Genomic DNA, 7,862 nt, shown 5'->3' on the forward strand with positions numbered 1-7,862 from the left:
TTTTTAGAGAAGCATGGGGTGATTACAAGGTGATGTAGTGAATTCTCCACAGTAAGATTGCAATTCTTCGTACATACAGGCAGGTCTTCTGTAAACAAAAAAGAAAATTGTCACAAAAAAAAAGAGTCTTCTGTAAAATGAACAGGAGCAGCATTAATTAGACTAATTATTTTTTATTTAGGAAAGTATAATTAATATAATTATCAATTCTAAAATTATATGTATTGAATTATTAGGTTCGTAAGCAATGAATTAATTATTTACTTTCAAATCAACCTTTTCGGTTATTGAATACATATTAGAGTCAATCAGTGAAGAATCAGATCATGCAAATAGCGTCTAGTTACTCTCCAATTCAAGTTCAGGTTTCAATATCAAATCACGTGGCTCGTCGTTTTCTTTCATGGGCATGGCTTATCGGTTTTGCTATGCGGGGGCGGGGGGACTGGATCCGGTACTAAACAAATTAAGATAGTAGTTCAAAAGTCAGCGAGTCAGACTGGAATCAACTCGAAATCAAATAGTTTATATTAAAACAATATAATTTAATTAAAAATAATAAAATATAACAATATTAATAACAACTAATAACAAAATATAAGGAAATATAATAATAGTTTGATCGTGATAATAACGAAATATAATAATATTGAGAATTTTGATTTTTACGATTCTTTAATAACTAAAATTAATAATAATTGACATCAAAATGATCATTAAAATTCATTCAAATCTATAATGACAGATATTAGGAGCGGAATGAGAAAAAATAGAATCAATAATAATATAATCATTCAAACTGGTTCATCATTGGTGTTTACCAATTCACCTTGGTTTGATACCGTTTCAATTTTTGACTGATTTAACACTTAAACCAAACTGAATCACTGGCTAGTTAAGCAAGTTTTGGGTTGAACTAATGGTTCGATCTGGTTTTTTATTCGTTGATTTTGCTTGAATTGCGTTGGACCGAGTTTTTACCAGATCATTTAAAAGAAAAAGAAAAAAGAGCAAACCTTATGCTGATTTTTTGTATAAACCACATTTAGCTTAACCATTTCAATTAAAAATTAGTTAAAAATAATAAATATGTAAAAACTGTTCTTTTAAATATCTTATTTATGTAGAGAGAGTATAAGAGAGAAGATAAAAAAAAATTAGAAAAAAAGATTGTAAAAAAGAGAGAATGTGTTGTGGAAAAAAATATAAATGAAAGAGGGAATGATGTTTTAGGAGCCATGTGATTTTTTTTTGGTGAGTAGGAGCCACGCGGTGTTAAAACCAATAATTTAAAAACCGAATCGAATCGAACAGTTGGATCGGTCTAGCCAGTGACTGGCACACTTTCCGGCTTGTTCCACGTAATTGGCCTGCCTTGCCATTTGAACCGTTTCAAGCCGCTTTGAGCCGGCATTTAGACCGAAAGCAAGTGTTAAGCCGGGAACCGAGACGGTTTTACAAAAACCGAATGGCCTAAGTTTGTTATGGAAAAAAAAGTTAGATCTGAGTTGAGACTACCCCAGATTGAAGAAGAAGAAAGGGAAAAAAAATGGAGATCAAAAGAGAAGATGGAAGAAGATAGCATAGGAGAGAAAAGAAACGCAACCGTAGAACACCTGAACCCACCAACATTGCAAGTTGCGACGGCCATGAATGAGAAAAATGAAAGCTGTTGTGATGGCCTGAAAGTGAAGGTTGAGATCTGAAAGGAAAATGTTTGGCCGACGGTGTAAAATTGGTGGAAGTGAAAAGTTGCTTGGAGTGTTATAAAAGTAAAACATCATTCAATGTCAGCCACCATCACATCACATTTACCCACGGATCATATCTTTTTGTTTCAGTTTTTTTTTTATTTCTCATTTGTCATAAATACATGTTATTTTCAATGATTATGTGAGTTCAAGTGAAATTAAGATATTTAAGTTTTTCTTCATTTTTTTTAAGAATTTGATATTTAATTTCATATAAATATATATTATTATATAGATATAAATATTATTTGTATTTATTATTATGTTACCGGTTTGACTGTGGATTGACCAATCTGACCGGTGAAACCATGACCTACCATTTTTTTCAGTTCAATATCCGGTCCAACTTTTAAAACATTAGTTAAAACGAGTGATTAAATGAAAGTAAAATAGAATCACAAGAATAATTTGCTTATGAGGGTTCTATGCGTTCAGCGTCACACCGCTCCCCTCCTTTAATTTTAGCTTCTCTTCTTTTAACGTCCACTGCCATCCTTTACCCCCAACAACAGGAAGGATGATTTTTTTTTTTTGAAATCTAGTATTTTAAAACATTGTTTTATTGTTATGCAATATTTTAAACTAATTTTTAATACATTTAGTATTTTAAAATATTTTTTTAATAATACCAACAAGTATTGGTCTAAATTAAAGAGATTTGGATACCTTAAACATCATATCCAACTATTGGAAAGGGTTTTTGTTGCGGCCCCTGACAGTATTCCAAAAGATTAGTCTCTTACTGTTCGGGTGGGAGGATACTCTGAGCGACAAAAAAATATTTTTTAATGACGCCAGTGTTTAACAACACACTCAATATCTCAAAAATGGTTTATTCAAGGCCTAAAATATATTTTTTTAGTATGACCTACTACCTGGAATTCTTAATGGGAAATAGCTAATGGCTCCGTTTGGATCAGAGATTGAAAAAGATGCTTACTGAAAAAGTAACTTATAGATAAGTAAAGTTAGATAAATTCTAAATTGGATAAGTTGAATTGTGTTTGGATTAGAATTCAGAAAAGCTAGTTTGCAAAAGTGAGATTGGTAAAAAGTTGTTTAGATTATGGTTAAGTAAAAGTAAGTTTAGTTGTAAAATGACCAAAATGGGTATGAGTTATAATAAATAATAAAAAATAATAAAAAATAATTTCACATAATGCAATGAAATTAAAATAATTTAATATGAAGAATTCAAACTTAATAAGTGAATTAAATTTTAAAATTTTAGAGAAATCATAAAAAATATTTTAAATATAAAGTGAAAGATGAAAAAAATGAATTGAGCTAATATAATGAAGAAGTGAAATTTATAGAGTGAATGAAAATTGAAGACTTTAGAGAAATCATAAGAAATATTTAAAATATAAAATGAAACATGATAAAAAAAATGAATAAACATAATAAAATATGAAGAAGTGAAATTGATTGAGTCAATTAAATTTGAAAACATCAGAGAAATGAAAAAAATATTGCAAATATAAAGCGAAACATAATTTGAATAGATAAAAATGTTTTGAACTCCAATTGGCAACATTGCGACAAAGTGAAACGAAATAATATTACATAATTAATTAATTAATAAGCTATGGATAATTTGGTCTCTGATTGCATCATGGACGCGATTTATATGCGATGAAGACTGTGATGTAACATTTTAAGACGATGGTTGACTAGTTTCAGTCTGATCATGTTCGCCAACAATATTAGCATTTTCAGCTTGTTCAAAAAAGAAGTCAAAGCTTGAATGTCTCCTTATAAGGTATGAATGGCCATTGTTACACAAACCCTGTACACTTGTATTTGGAAGTCGTAACTACGCATGTTTCGTGAGATTTGAAATTTATTCTTCCAAACACTGAATGTTCTTTCTATTGTGCACCTTAAGGTGGAATGATAATAATTGAAGGCTTCATTACTATTTCGGAATCCTACTTGTCATTGGAAGTTTGGAAGGTGGTAGCGCTCAGATCTATATGGACCTAGATATCCATTCGGTGTTGGATATCCTGCATCAACCAAGTAATATTTTCCTAATGATTCATGAAACAATTTGAGAGATTGTGAAATGAATAAAAATATGAAATAATTAAAAATCATGCATGATTGGAACATATAAACATATACCTGGAGGTGAATGAGGAAAATTAAGATATGAATTTGTAATAGCACTGTCAAATATACAAGTATCATGTGCAAATCCCTCCCATCTTGCCAAGATAAAAGTGAAACACATATCCCAATCACATACAGCCATTACACTTTGTGATGGATTTCCTCTACTACCAATAAATTTGTCTCGTTTTGCAGTGGGGACAACACATTGTATATGAGTGCCATCAATTGCTCCGATTGCGTCCTTAAAAAATGGATAATAACGTGGATCGTTCTCAATTTTTCTATGAGTTCCACGAAATGTAGGATCTATGGGTTGAATAAGTTCACTATATAGGCTAAGGCAAGCTTGCAGTACATTGTGAAAGTGCCTACTTACAGTTTCCCATGAACGTTGAAATCATTCCTGGATCATTCTATTGCATTGTCCATATGCAACCGTGTTTACGTGACCATTTCTTCAATTCCTATGTACTTAGACTTTCGTAAACCATGTTCCTCCAGTTTAGTACATAAGAGGTGGAAAACATGTTTATCCACTCTAAACATTTCTAGACATCGAACATCATGCACTACTATAATGCTTTGTACCCATAAGTTTCCTGTCAGCTCACTAGTTCTGCAGCGTTGTTTAAACATATACATTTCACAATAATAACCAACCAATGCACCTACTGCTTCATATTGTGTTAATTCTTCATTAATCATGGATAACCGTGTTGAATAGTCATCTTCATTACACCATTCCATGGTGAATCATCATTCCAATTTTGCAAAGTATCTTCATTCCATGGTGAATCATCATTCCAATTAGCCATTTATGGAATTAACCCTGTAACTGTGATGATAACGAAGTGTAAGCATTATAAAGACTAAACTAAACAAAGTGTAAATAATTTTCATACTGCAAACAGAAAAACCAAACACATAGATGACAAGTAGAAATTAACGTAAATATATTACAGTCAATAATAAAGTTCCTACAACAAACCACATCAGTTCAAGTTAAAATAGCAATCAGTTTAAGTTAATAAGTGCAATAACAATAGTGAAACAACTAAGTCTTAAACTAAATCCTAATCTACAGGTCCCTTCCATGTGTCTGGGTCTTGTGCTGCCAGTATCAACCACCCCAACAACTTGCGTCTATCATGCATAAACCCCAAATAGGCTTGCCTAGCCCACCTCAACCGTGTAAGCATCATGGCACATGCATAATATAGTTGAGGGTCATCATTAAGCTCCTCAAGGCTAGCCAGGTGTGTAAAAACTTTGTCAACTAATTGGGAATCTTCAACCAATATTGCTGCTCGCTTGTCAGAAGTAGCTATTATAACACTAAGGCTATTAGAAATTTTAGTAGATGCAGCAACTTTTTTCTTCTTCTTTGCATCAAACGTCTCATCCCTTTTTCTCTTTCCATAGCTTCCTAAGCCACTTGGTCAAGTACTGGCGGGGTTGTTTAAGTTGCAATCGGTGAAGTCATCTGTGACCCTTGCACTGACTATTGGGTCAACACTGAAATTTTCGTCCGTATTGTCCCCTAACCCTTCCTGTTGGTCTAGGCCGACTCTATAAACAACCTCCTCCTCTTCTGTGTCAGCCTGTGCCACAGGTGCCGGCTGAGGCTGTGAGGCTGATGGTGCTTACATATAGTCTCCCGAAGCCACAACATCTTTGAATATTTTCTACAGATCTGATGCAAACATCAATCCCTGATGTCTATATTTCTTGAAATTAGGGTCCACCTACATTACATTAACATAATTAGGCATAATTAAACGAAGTCTAAATGGATATTGAAAATTAAAACTCAACCAACACAAATAGGTACCAGTAATTTTCATTGCCACCACTCATCGAAGGCTAACACTCTATTTGTGGTTGTATCATAACCAATTCCAGTCTCTCCAGACGTCAGTTTATCCCACAACTTTCAATCTTTTCTCAATATATCAAATCTATTCCTCAATTGCCTCCTATCATACTTTCTCCCGCTCCTTTCCTGAAAATTCTTTTCAATTTCCCCCAACTGGGCTTTGTAAACGATGTTTTTTGTCGTTCCTTGTGCACTATTTGCTAGGCGCAAACATCGATTAGAATCTTTGTCATATAAGGATCCCATGTTGATTTTCCCTTATCATTATCCATTTCTCAATGTCTTTTGATTAAGAGAAGACTAACTGAATCAACTAAAACCCTAAATATGTAATAATAAAAGCCATATTATGTAACACATACGTTGTCACCAAACAAACATATATATAATTTTCTTAATATTATTGTACATGTTTTTGTTATCAAAACTCTGGTTATTATTATGAAGTTGTAAAATATTAATTAAGACATTGTAATTGCAAAAGCTGTTTAGTTTCTTTTTCAAAATTTTTTTAAATTATAAATATTTAATCAATGGTAATTGGTTGTGAAAATTTTTTCAAAACTGAATTTATCAATTATTTTTCTTATTGTTTGAAAAACAATTGTTCATCTTTGAATTGGAGATGCCATATTTTAATAGAAACTTAATTAGGAAAGACAATTTAGTAGTTAATTGCGCTATCAAAAATTCAATTAAAGGAACAAAAAAATAGTTTTAAAATTAGTTTCTTCAGTCTATACAAGATGTTCACATAAAACCACTAAAGTCATAAAAATTAATATATTAGGAACAACAAGCCTTTTTAATTTTGACATAGAATTTTCCCTGCTTAATGGATAGGCATTTGCTACCAATGGGAAAGTCTTTTTCATGTGAAATTGCAAATTGAGGTTATTGGATTTACACTAACGGAAACCATTAATTTTTTGTACATTTTTCTTTCAAAATTTCAGCCGTATTGCAACAAAATGATTAGTATAACACAATCTCATATACACATATACACAAGCTCATATACACATATACACAATCACATATCCAGAATGATCATCACAAGCTCTACGCAGATCCATTGCTTCATTTGACAGCCATTAATTCACCTCAACAGCTCGGATAAGATGACCATAACCACAAAGGGGGAAAAAAATCAGACCACCTGTGAGCAGAAACAGAGGACCATGAAAACCAGAAGGAAAAAAATAAAAACAACCACTGGCCAGCGGAAACAGAGGACCACGAAAACCAAAAGGAAAAAAAATAAAAAAACAACCACCGGCAAGTAGCACAGAGGAGAACTCTTGATTAAACCAATTTTCAGGCTTCCACCGGCCACCAAGGACGATGACAGCAAATTCAACCATAGGGGATCAAACTGGAAAAGCAAGAAAAAAATTACCAGCCAACCTGTAACAGATCAAACCAATCGAAGGCTGGCAGAGGTAGATCTGACGATGTATCAAACTGGTAAGGCAAGATCTCCATGCACAGCTCGAAAGCACAGGCAGACGGCTGTGACCTCGGTTGCAAGCGGCAGACCAGGGAGGGAACTTCTGTAAGGCAGCTAGTGACGGAGCAAGGGTGGAGTTCTGGGTGAAAAAAAAAAGGAAGTGAGCTCGAGGGAAAAGGCAGATGGGAAAGGAAAAAAAGGAATCAATTCTCTGACGTTACAGAACGGTTAATATTAAGCTCTTCTGATATGATCATAAGCTCCTTCTTGGAGCTTATTTTAATCGGGCATTTAGATGGCTTAAAAATGAATAAGCCCAATACACTACAAGCTCTGCCAAATAGACCCATTCTGTCAACCCAGCTTATTTTTAATTTTAAGCCACTTTTCAGTCGGCAAACGCCGACCCAAACAAGCCCAATATCTTAAACTAAATTTTAGTATATCTAGTACTCTTGTATCAAAAATTATTTTAAGATACTTGCTACTAAGAAACATTTTAAGTTCCTGAATGCAGTAAAGATAAAAATTAATTGCTACTGAAAAAAATACTTTTTAATGTTTTAGGATACCGGGTGTCAGTTAGATATGTTAGGCGGCGAGCGCTAAGAAGAAAGGGCATAACGGGATAAAATAAAATAAAAGGCAGGTAAATAAAAAAGTTGGT

This window comes from Neltuma alba, unplaced genomic scaffold (genome assembly GCF_004799145.2).
Source record: "Neltuma alba isolate B1F8T4 unplaced genomic scaffold, ASM479914v2 tig00010174_pilon, whole genome shotgun sequence".
In the NCBI taxonomy this organism is placed as follows: domain Eukaryota; kingdom Viridiplantae; phylum Streptophyta; class Magnoliopsida; order Fabales; family Fabaceae; genus Neltuma; species Neltuma alba.